Source organism: Gorilla gorilla, chromosome 1 (genome assembly GCF_029281585.2).
Source record: "Gorilla gorilla gorilla isolate KB3781 chromosome 1, NHGRI_mGorGor1-v2.1_pri, whole genome shotgun sequence".
NCBI classification, from domain to species: domain Eukaryota; kingdom Metazoa; phylum Chordata; class Mammalia; order Primates; family Hominidae; genus Gorilla; species Gorilla gorilla.
The window spans coordinates 153,974,306-153,987,252 of record NC_073224.2 but is presented as its reverse complement, the minus strand read 5'-3'; the positions used below and the strand labels follow the sequence as shown (position 1 = coordinate 153,987,252).

General features: G+C 36.2%; 1 protein-coding gene across 2 annotated transcripts in view; it reads right to left on the bottom strand.

Moving 5' to 3' along the window:
* COL24A1 (collagen type XXIV alpha 1 chain) overlaps window positions 1-12,947 on the bottom strand; it is a 417,618-nt gene that overhangs the window by 264,678 nt on the left and 139,993 nt on the right. The gene's annotated exons all lie outside the window — the stretch shown is intronic.

The window sequence follows — 12,947 nt, the reverse complement described above, 5'->3', positions numbered from 1 at the left end:
AAAGTCCACATTATGTCACCATTCCACGAAGAAGGCAACCAGCTACTCGGTGGCAAATTTCTTACACTGGGCACCTTCCAACCTGGAAGTATCAGCAGTTCATCATCACAGAGACAGATATTTATTTGGGTAAGAGTTTGCCTTTCTTGTCTCTAAAGTTCTACTAGCACCACTATCTAGAGGCTTACAGAATGCCTGATCCACAGACATGAAACCTCACAGAACACAGCATCCAAAAATGGAGACCCTCTTTACATTGAAGGAGGGGCAAGGAGTAGGCCCATGATGTAATCCATTAGTTTTAATCCTGCCCAATCTAGAGGCATCCAGCCTCACATAACATTGGAATTTCCTTCTAAAGTTATAACTGATGTGCCAGTTAAAAGAAAATAGTGTGAAAAAATGGTGTACTACCCCTTAGAACACAGTGGATTTGTTAAATCACTGACTCCTATATGGAGTTTTGTCCCAAATAGGATGAACATTTGGGTCTAAAGACCAAGGGGTGGAAGCAGGTATGGTCCTATTTACCATCACTCCCAATGACACACTGTATTCTGTGCTTCCTTCACCACACCCTGAACTCTACAGGGCTGAAGATCTTGTTACCCAAAGTGGGGGGTCTCTCTTGACAGAAGACACAAGAAAGGTCTTAATAAACTAAAAGTTACGACTGCTACCAGAGCACTTTGGACTTTTTGTCACCAGGTCTGAACAAATAAAAAGAGAAGTCACCACACTGGCATGACTAATTGACCTTGATAAACAGAAGGAAGCAAGACTGCTTTAATCCAATATAGGCAGGAAGGAATACATGTGAAACTCAGGTGATACACTGGGCACCTTCTTGCACTCCTGTCAAACATACATGCTCTTCAGCAATGAAGGTTTAGGTTGTACTACCAGATAAGCTACCAAGATCTGCTGAGGTTATAGCTGAGGGTGAGGGGAATGTAAAATGGACAGTGAAAGAGTGAGAAAAGTACCAGTTGTGGCTCTGAGAGTAACTGGATTGACAGAGGCCACAGTTCATCCTATTAACACAGACAGATTATGTAAAACAAAAATAAGTTAAGATACAGCAAATCTAAATAACATAATCAATAAGGAAGGGCAAATCACTACATACCAAACTTTGCACCTGATAATAAGAATATACCATCTTGTCAAGAAGACATTGAACATTCACAAAAGGTGAACATATATTAGGTAAAAAAGAAAAAGATCAGTAAGTTCCATAAAGTAAAAAAAAAAGTCTCTGATCACCATGCAATGAAACCAGAAATTATTAACAAAATCAAAACTGAAAAAGCTCTCCCACTTGAAAATTTAAAAATTGCCTATTTAAATAATTATTGGGTGAGAAGAGATATACAAATTGAAATGACAAAATACCAAAAAGTAATTTTAATAACCAAACATACTCCATATGGAGTCTATTGAACACATTTAAAGTAATGATCAGAGAAGAAATAACAGACATTAATAATTTTATGAATAAAAATAAAAGAATAAAAAGAAATTAGAAAAGGAACAAAGCAAGAATACCCCCTCTTACGACTCCTTGTCAACATTATACTGGAAGTCCTAGATAATGCAATATGACAAGAAAAAGAAATAAAAACCACACAGATTGAGAACGAAAATATAAAGCTGCCTTTGTCACAGATGACATGATTGGCTATGCAGAAAATCAGAAAAAAATGAACAAAATCCTCCTGGAATGAATAAGCAGTTATAGCAAGGTTGTAGGATACAAGGTTAACATATAAAAGTTAACTGACTTCTTGTATACCAAGAACAAACTAATGAAATTTGAAATTAAAAACACAATACAGCACCAACTGTATTAGTTGGTTATTAGCACCAACTAATACTTAGTTATGAACCTAAGAAAATAAGTACAAAATTTATATGAGGAAAACTATAAAATTATGATCAAACAAATAAAAAAGAAGTAAATTCTTCCTAATGTGATCTATAGATTCAATGCAATACCAAACAAAATCCCATAAGTTATTTGTGGATACTGACAAACAGATTCTAAACCTTATACAGAGAGGCAAAAGACCCAAAACAGCCAACCCAACTTGAAAGAGGACAGAGTTGGAGGACTGATACTACTGGACCTCAAGACCTACTATAAAGCTACAATATTCAAGACAGTGTGGTAATGAAGAAAAAACAGATAAGTAGATGAGCGGAACAGAATAGAGAACCCAGAAATAGACCCACATAAATACAGTCACCTGATCTTTGACAAAGGAGCGAAGGCAGTACAATGGAGCAAAGATAGTCTTTTCAACAAACGGTGCTGAAATAACTGGACATCTACGTGCAAAAAAGAAATGAATTTAGAGACAGACCTTACACCTGTCACAAAAATTAACTCAAAATAGATCACAGACCTAATGTAAAATGCAATATTATAAAATCCTAGCAGATAATACAGGAGAAAATCTAGATGACCTTGGGTATGTTGTTTTTAGAAACAACACAAAAGACACAATCCGTACTGAACTTCATTAAAATTTAAAACTTCTGCCCTGCAGAAAACAATGTCAAGAGAATAAGAAGACAAACCACAGACTGGAAGAAAATATTTGCAAAAGGCACATCTGATAAAGAACTGTTACCCCAAATATATAAAGAACTCTGAAAACTCAACAATAAAAAAAAAAACATTAAAAAAAGGCCAAAGACCTTAACAAACACCTCACCAAGGAAGATATACGGATGGTAAATAAGCATATGAACAGATGCTCCAAATTATATGTCATTAGGGAACTGCAAATTAAAACAACAATGTGGGCTGGTTCTGGTGGCTCATGCCTTTAATCCCAGCACTTTGGGAGGCCAAGGTGTGATGATTGCTTCAGCCCAGGAGTTTGAGACCAGCCTGGGCAACATAGCGAGACCTTGTCTCCACAAATAATAATAATAATAATAGCTGGGCACAGTGGCACATGGCTGTGTTCCTTCCTACTCAGGCGGCTGAGGTGGGAGGATCACTTGAGCCCAGGAGGCTGGGGCGACAGTGAGCCATGGTCACTCTACTGAACTCCAGCCTGAGTGACATAGTGAAACTGTCTCAAAACAAACAAACAAACAAACCCACCACCACCACCACCAAAACCCAATGTGGTGCCACTGCACACTCACTAAAATGGCCAAAATCCAGAACACTGACACCAAATGCTGGTGAGGATGTGGAGCAAAAGGAACTCTTATTCATTGCCGGTTGGAATGCAAAATGGCACAGCCACTTTGGCAGACGGAGTTTATTACAAAACTAAACATACTTTTACCGTGTGATCCAGAAGCCACATTCCTTAATTCTACCCAAAGGAGTTGAAAATTTATGTCCACACAAAACCCTGCATATGACTATTTACAGCAGCTTCATAACTGCCAAAACCTGGAAGCAACTAAGATGTCCTTTAGTCGGTGAATGGATAAACTGTGGTATATCCAGACAACAGAATATTATTCAGTGCTAAAAAGAAATGAGCTATGAAGCCATGAAAAAACATGGAGGAATCTTAATTGCATATTAATATCTAAAAGAAGTCAATCTAAAAAGGCTACATAGTGTACGATTCCAACTGCCTGACGTTCTGGAAAAGGCAAAATTATGAAGACAGTAGAAAGATCAGTGCCCATAGGTTGCTGAGGGCAGGGGAGAGGAGGGATGAACGGGCAGAGCACAGAGGATTTTTAGGGCAGTGAAAATACTCTGTATAATAATATAATGGTAGATCATTACATATTTTTCCAAACCCATAGAAAGTACAACTTCAAGAGTGAACACTAACACTAATGTAAACTATGGACCTTGGGTGATAGTTATGATGTGTCAGTGTAGGTTCATCAATTGTAACAAATGTGCCACTCTTGTAGAGGATAATAGGATCACCACAATCAAGTAGAATATATTTCAAGAATACAAGTTGAGACAATAAAAAAATCCATTAATATACCATACACATAGATCCAAACAGAAAAAATACATAATTATCTCCATACATGTAGGAAATATAAAACCTTTAATCAAGTATATATATTTGACAAAATATAATAATGATCCCTGATTTAAAACATTCAAGAAAATATTAATGGATATTTCTTTCTTTTTTTTCAGGGTCTTGCTCTGTGGCCCAGGCTGGAGTGCAGTGGTGTAACCTCGGCTCACCAAAACTTCTGCCTCCTGGGCTCAAGTGTTCCTCCCACCTCAGCCTCCTGAGGAGCTGGGACTATAAATGCACACCACCATGCCAGGTTAATTTTTGTGTCTTTTTTGTAGAGATGGTGTTTTGCCATGCTGCCCAGGCCAGTATTGAACTCCTGGGCTCAAGCAATCCCCGGCCTATTTCTTTAATGTAATAAAATATGAATATTTTAATCTTCATGCCAGCATTTACTTCATGAGGAATCACTGTAATGTTTCCACTAACACCAGGAACAGAGCAAGGATGCTCACCACTTCTTTAACATTGTACTAGGGGTATTACAATACAATTAGACATGAGAATTAACTTAGAGGTTTAAGAAGTGGGAAAGAAGAACTAAAATGATCTCTATTTGAAAATTACATGATAGCATGTCTAGAAAACTCTGGAAAATCAATGGCAAAACTAACTAAAAAAAAAAGAAACCATTAAGGTAACCGGATATAAAATTAACATTGAAAAATCAACAGTCTTTGGACACATAAACAAAAATCTATTAGAGAATATAATGGCAGACAAAACCCCTTTTACTATAACAACAAAAAAATAAAATGCTTAAGAAAAAATTTAACAAAAAATGTGCAAAACCTAAGGAATGTTTTAAAACACTCCTGAAAAACACAAAAATAGATCTGAACAAATGAAAGACAACCGTTGTTCTTGAAAAGACTGAGTCAACATCATAAAGATCCCAGGGCTCTCTTCATTTATAAGTGTAAGTTGAAGCCAAGAAAAATACTAACAATATTTTTTAATGAAGCTAGATAGACTGATGTTAAGGTTTATATGGAAAAACAAGAATGCAAATGTAGCCAGGAAAACACTGAAAAAAGCTCAGAGGACTTAAAACCTTTCCAGACATCTCAACACACCATAAAGTTTCTATCATTAGAACAAGGTAGGACTTGTGCATGAACAGACAACCACTCAGATGGAATAGAAAATAAAGTACAGACATAGATCCAAGAAGTAGAAATTTAGTACAATCATGTATCACTTAATGATGGGTATTTGTTCTGAGAAACATTTTGTCAGGCAATTTTGTCATTGTGTGAACATCATAGAGTGTACTTCCACAGACCTAGATAGTATAGTCTACTACAAACCTAAGCTATATGGTATAGCCTATTGCTTCTAGGCTACAAACCTGTACGTTACTGTACTAAATACTGTAGGCAATTTTAACACATTGGTATTTGTGTATCTAAATCTATATAAACATAGAAATGGTACAGTAAAAATGTAGTATAAAAGATAAAAAATGGTACATCTGTATAGGGCATTTACCATGACTGGGGCCAACAGGATCAGAAGTTGCTCTGGGTGAGTTAGTAAGTCAGTAGTGAGTGAATGTGAAGGCCTAGGGCATTACTGTACACTTTTATATGACTGACAACACAGTAGGTTTGTTTACAACAGCATCACCACAAAACATGGGAGTAATGATGTTATGAAGGCTTTATATGACATCACCAGGTGATACAAATTTTTCAGTTCTGTTATAATCTTATGGGACTAGGGTTTTATATGAGGTCCATCTTTGACCAAAACAATGCATGCAGTGTGTGACTGTGTATGATTAGGTAGCACAGTTTAAAATAAACTATGATACTGAAGCAAAGATAGATTGTTTAACGAATGATTCTGAGAAAACTGATTAGCCATTTAGAAAAATGTGAAATGAAATACATAAATCACAACATTCACACACACAAAAAAAACTTTTAATGTATCAGAGACCTAAATATAAAAAAGGAAACTAGTCCAGAATCAGAAGAAAACATAGGTGATTTCTTTAACATCTGGATATAGGAAAAGGTTCTCTAATGATGACTCAAAATCCAAATTCCCTAAAAGACTGACAAATTTGGCTATGTAAAATTGTAAAGCTGCTTCCTGTCAAAATACACTACAAACTAAGTCAAAAGACAAGTGACAAATTGGGAAAAAATACTTGTAATAGTTATCAAAGGTAAAGGGCTAATTTCCCTAATACCCAAATAATTCTTAAACATTTAGAGTAAAATGACCAAATACCTAGTAGAAAAATGGGCAAAAAACATAAACAGACTTTTGCAAGAAAGATTATAAAACAGTCCTCAAACAAAAAAAAGATGTTCAGTGTCACTCATAGTGAGAAAAATGTCATAATTACAGAAATGTTGATTGGAATGCAATTCTTTCAGAGAGGAATTTGGCAATATCTAACAATATCTTCTTTCGACCTAGCAATCCAATTCTAGCAATTCACCATGAAGATGCACCTCCAACTGTATAGAAATACATAAGAAGCACAAGTTTATTCATTGCAGGAGTGTTTTTCATTGCAAAATGCTGGAAACAAACTAAATTTCCATATGTAGGAGAATGATTGAATAAACTGATACATCCACACAATGAAGTACTATGAAGCTACAAAATTACATAAAGAGCTCCATGAATTGATATGATTTCCAGGATATATTTTTAAGTAAAAAAAGCAGAGTGTCAAAAAGTATCTGTGGTATGTAACCTTTTATGTAATAAAAAAGTGTAAGAAAATACACATACATCTGCCCCTTAAATAAGCAAAACATACACACATACACAACTCACAAGAAAGATACACCAGAAACTACTGAGATTGGATACCTCAGGGGGCAGGTGAGAACATTGAAAAAGAATAAGAGGATGAGGACAGGACAGAAAGGTAGGGAGGGTAGTACACTTATCTAACTTTGTCCTATATAGCTTTGCCTTGTAGAATAATTTCTCTAACTTTTCTGGAAGAAAATACACAGTTAAAATTAAAGTTTAATATAATTATACTTTTAATATGAGTTTCCTTACATGGTTTTAAAGAAAAAAATATGAATTATTTTTCTGCACCTTGTAGTTATCCATGAATAAACTCAGCTTCTAACCACTGATTACACTACTCTAAAGTGGTAACGGTGGTGGCTACTGAGGAAGGCTTAACCTCTGATTTTAGCCTTATAGAATTTAACCTAATTACTCCGTGGAAATAATAATGATTAATAAATACAATTGCAAGATATTTTATGACTGTAAAATATCAACATGTGTAATTAGTTCACTGGGCTAACTCAGATTATTTTTTCTGTCTGTGAGACTATCTTCTAAATTACCTGCCCTTCTCCTACTCTTATCTCAGGCTCCTTCATATGCTCTTGGTACTATAAAACTTGTGCTTTTGAATCACATTCACCCTGTACTGCAAAGGCAATCCAGCTCTCCTTCTCTGTTCCAGCTCCTGTGCAAATTAAATGTTAATGGAGAAAAATCCATAGCAAAGCTTATTAGTGTCTTTCTTTTATCACTTTGTTTTTAAAAACATTTATAGAATGCTATCTCTGTGCCACGCTTTGCTGCAGTAAATAGTAGTAATAATTTTCCCAGGCTGCTAAAACAGAATCAGATGATAATTTCCATGCAGAGAACAAGGAGAATGTTCTGACTTCTTTTGTGATCTTATACTTTACTGGGTTGAAAACACTCTCATTCTATTGGATAAAGGTTCTGCTGCCATAAAGAACAGAAAAATAAGATGTGGTTCTTTATTATTGCTGTTAATCACCTGTGGAGCAACCCCCAATGATTCTGATTCAACATTTTTGAGATTGGCCCTGGCAATCTGTGTGTGTTTTTTCTTTTTAGTAGAGACAAAGCCTCACTATGTTGCCCCAGGCTGGTCTTGAATTCCTAGGCTCAAGCAATCTTCTCATTGTAGCCACCCAAAGTGCTGGGATTACAAGCATAAGCCACCATGCCCAGCCTTAAAAAAATAAAAATAAATAAAAATAAATTTAAAAAAAGTTCTACAGGTGATAGTGATGCCCAGTAAAGGTTGATAAATCACTTTCTATAGCTGGCATGGTTTTATTATCAAAAACTAAAATTACTATTCATTCAAATAAGTTCTCTGCCTAGATAAGTAAAATAATCTCCTTAAATCATTGCCCTACTGGCCAGGTGCGGTGGCTCACCCCTGTAATCCCAGCACTTTGGGAGGCCGAGGTGGGCAGATCACGAGGTCAGGAGATCAAGACTATCCCGGCTAACACAGTGAAATCCCATCTCAACTAAAAATACAAAAAATAAGCCTGGTGTGGTGGCATGCGCCTGTAATCCCAGCTACTTGGGAGGCTGAGGCAGGAGAATTGCTTGAACCCAGGAGGCGGAGGTTGCAGTGAGCCGAGGTTGCACCACTGCACTCCAGCCTGGGCAACAGAGTGAGACTCTGTCTCAAAAAATAAAATAAAATAAAAATAAAAAATCATGTCCCTACTTTCAGCACTGTTTCTCCCCACAGTCTTATGTTCACACAGCAGCCAGAGTAACCTTTGAAAAGCATAAATCAGATCAGATCATGCCTCTGCCCTATTTAAAGCCTCTCATGGCTTCCTGCTGCACTTAGAACCAAATCCAAACTTCTCACTATCCTCTATGAGGGCATACATGATATATCTCCTGCCTACTTTTCCAACTTCATTGTATACCACTTTCCTCTTCATTCATTCTGCTCACTCCAGTTACACTGGCATTCTTTCTGATCTTGAACTGGCCAGGCTTCTCTGCCTTAGGTCTAGACAATGTGTCCTGTCTTCAATTATGGTGGTAGTGGTGGTGGTGGCAGCTAATACATACTGAATGTTTCCTATTAACTACATGCTGAAGTGTTTTACATGTATTAATGTGTGTAATAAAACAACTTTATGAGGTTGGTACTATTAATATTTCTGTTTTACAGATGAGGAAAGGCCCAGGGAGTTGAAGTAATTTGCTCAAGGGACTCAGACTAACTCCTCAATTCTCACTCAGAAGATGTTAACCCCCAAATTCTGTAATTTTCAGATATTAACTTAAACCTTTTATCACCCAGTTATTAACAAAAGCTATCATAGAAGTATATATGTAGGTCTCAACATTTTGGCCCCTAATAGAATTACTTTTGCTGAATTATGCTTTCACATTATAACATCCATCTATACTGAATAGCGGAAATGACATAATACAATGAATTGCTACCCTCCTTTTGAATAATTAATATGTTCTAACCCAAAAGAAAGGAGAATCATATAACTGATCATGTGTCATCCTTTTGGCAGTGGGAAGATCGTATTCAAATCTGAAATCCCCTTACAACAAAATGTACAGAGCTTTGTGACTGTATTTCAGGCAAAAGCCTCTTATATTTCAAACTAACCAAAAACTGGGCCGGACATGGTGGCTCATGCCTGTAATCCCAGCATTTTGGGAGGCCAAGGCAGGTGGATCACCTGAGGTCAGGAGTTCGAGACCAGCTTAGTCAACATGGCAAAACCCCCTCCCTACTAAAAATACAAAAATTAGCCAGGTGTGGTGGCAGGCACCTGTAATCCCAGCTACTTGGGAGGCTGAGGCAGGAGAATCGCTTGAACCTGGGAGGCAGAGGTTGCAGTGAGCCCAGACGGCACCACTGCATTCCAGTCTGGGCGAGAGAGTGAAACTGTCTCAAAAAGACAAAAACAAAAACAAAAACAAACAAAAAACCTTATCCAAAAATTACCTTAACCAACAACTCAGAAATTATTTTATTAGTCCGCAGTCACTCTCTCACTTACTTTTCAAAGAACTCCTGCAGCTCCTTTCTCCTGCACAGTCCCCTTACTCTTGAGATTTAGTTTCAAGACTAAGAAAACAGAGACTATCCTATCTGACCTCTTTCAACTTCTTTCTTCTTTTGAAACAAATCCCTACAGTTATGCTGTGTATAACTCATTTATTTTTTACCTTCCTTGCTTTCAAGAGAAATGAATTTGTATATAAATTGTCCTCTAAATGTTGCTTCAGTATAAAAACACTCAAGTTTTTATACTGATTCGTTCTCATTCACTTCTAAATATTTTCTAATTTCCATTGTGATATTTCTTCTCTCCAGACCATAAGTTACTAAGGAATGTATTTTTCAGTTACCAAAATTTATTTTACTGACTTTTTATTATCAACTTAAAACTTAACTGCACTGTAGACAAAGACTGTAGCCTTCTAGGGGTGAGTTTCCAGGTGTAGAATTTTTAAACTTTGTTTTAATTCATCTGTTACACTGCTTCATCTAATACCTTTATGCAGATGATTATATAAATATGTATCTCTAGTCTACTTTTCTGAGCTTTGGGCCTACAGTTTTAAGACTCTTATTAGACTAATTTTCTATTTCTCCTAAAGGCCTTTCAACCCTAACAGATTCAAAGCCAAAACATTATTTCCTGCCACTCTGAATCTCTTCCTTCTCCTCCTCCTCCTTTTCCTCTTTTATTTTCTATTTTTGGAATGACGATCCACATTCTACCCAACTTTTCAAGCAAAAAGTGTTAAAATTGCCTTTTATTCCTCTCTCTTACAATTGGAAAGCACTGTTTTATGTGTTGTGAATTATATTTTCTAGTTCTCTCTTTAAGCTATCCTTTCCTTTCTATTGTCACAGGACCTCATCATCAATCCCCTGCTCTGCTGCACCATCCTTCTAAATAACCTTTAGTTCATCTCCTTGGCACTCCTCCTTCCCTTCTCTTTTATCCTTCCCCCTGCTGCTTTGCATAAAGCACAACTCTGATAATTCCTTTCTCTTGCTTAAATATCTTTGGTTAATGCATACAGGATAAAGTCTGAATTTAGCACAATGCATAAGACCCTTTACCTGAGAAAAATTCATCCACTATACAAGCAGAAAGTTTTCAGGCTTGGTTTGCTACCAAATATACTATTTAAAATTCTTGGACCTGCAAGTTTATTAAAAGCCTAATGTTGAGAAGGATTTGGATAAAAGTGTTGTCTCACATATAGTTGCCTATGTACTATATTTTTATGATCAAGAAAAAGTTATGCTCCTTGAATTAGGCCCCATTTCCCAAAACAATCTAGCATCAGTTCTTGAGAGAGTACAGGTTACATTTTTAGCCCCATGAAAAAACTTAATACAGGTGAAGAGGAAGGATTGGTACTCTGAAAATGCTGGGGCTCAGGACCTTATATTAGTGGTGCTAAAATCAGAGATAATGAGACAATGTTTTCAGTGTTGATGGATATTATGAAATTTTAAAGGGAAGAGAGAAATAAATAAACATCTTTAGAAGACCAAGTAGTAAGTGAAAACATGGCGCATGCATCCTTTAACCAAGCTTTATGAGAAAGAAGAAAAATGACTCAAAACCATACTTATAGCAAGGAGGCAACATAGCCATTTCTAGTGTACATATCACCTGTAACTGCAGTAATAATAGGGCAATACAGTCATAATAATAACCTTTAAAGATAATGAAAATTAAAATAGATTCTGTATCCTCAGTATGACAAGGCAGTAAATACTATTCATTCCAGGAAAGCTTTCATTAAAAATGATTAAAATAAAAATTGTAGGCTCATATGGAGAAGCTTATACTAATCTGAAGCTTTAATTACTCATTTCCTTCCTATCAGAATGCTGAGATCAATATACTACTGTATTTTACTTCCTATTACCTCTCTATTGGTAAAACTAGCTACAATGAAGTTTTGAAGACTCTATTTTTTCTTTTTTTTTTTTTTGGAGACGGGGTCTCACTTTGTCACCCAGGCTGAAGTGCAGTGGTGCCACCCCAGGCTCAAGTGATCATCCTACCTCAGCCTCCCGAGTAGCTGGGACTACAGGTGTGAGCCACCATGCCTGGCTAACTTTTAAAACATTTTTTTTTTATTAGCAACAGGGTCTCACTATGTTGCTAGGGCTGGTCTCGAACTCCTGGACTCAAGGCGATCCTCTCACATCAGCCTCCCAAAGTGCTGGGATTGCACCATGCCCACCCTGCTTTTTAGATTTTTGAACTATCAATACCCAATGTGTTTTTAAATCATACAGTAAGCAAGAATGGGCATTTTCTAAAGAAATCAGCCAACCTTGAAGGACAGCTGTGAAGTAAGAAGTAGATCTTATGGTTTACAAAGAGAGGGAGACAGCATCAGTACAGCAGTAGTCTTAGAAACTCTGCCTACTACTCTGACACTATGACATTATTGCTCTAACTTATTTATTCTGATGCCAATTATTTTCTCAGCCTTCTGCTGAATCTATGACTCTAAATTAAATATGTATGTACACTGATATGTGTGTGCTTGTGTGTATGTGTGTGTGTGTAGGCACACACATATCAATATGGGCATATATTTTTGAAACTAGAGTGAGCTTCAGAAGTTTCATCTCCATGTAGTATATCTTTGACTCATAGTTCTGACTCATAGTATGATTTTTTTAAATCCAAATGTTTTATCTCAGAAGCTTATGTTCTATATAGACTTTTAGAAAAGAAGGCCACCGTATATCAACCATTAAACCAAAGTCAAAAATTTTAAAGTATATACAAACAAATTTGATATACGTACTACAGACTTAATTGTATTTATTTTAGAATACTGTATGAGATTTAAATGATATATGGATATAGCAATAATTGGAAACATTTTGCATTAATAATTCAGTGGAGTTTCTTTCCTGAAATTTGGTTCCAAGCCTCAAGTACTTGTTATTAATAGCTGTGCAGAACAAATAAATCAGCTGTGATCCTAATCAGTGTGAAAATGTGGCTAATGCAATTTTATGTTTCCCTAGGATCCCTGTTGCATACCTCGTGACATAACAGAAAAAATGTAGTCCAAACTATTTACGGAGATCTAAACTTTAAAGACAATCTTTCTTAAGCTTGC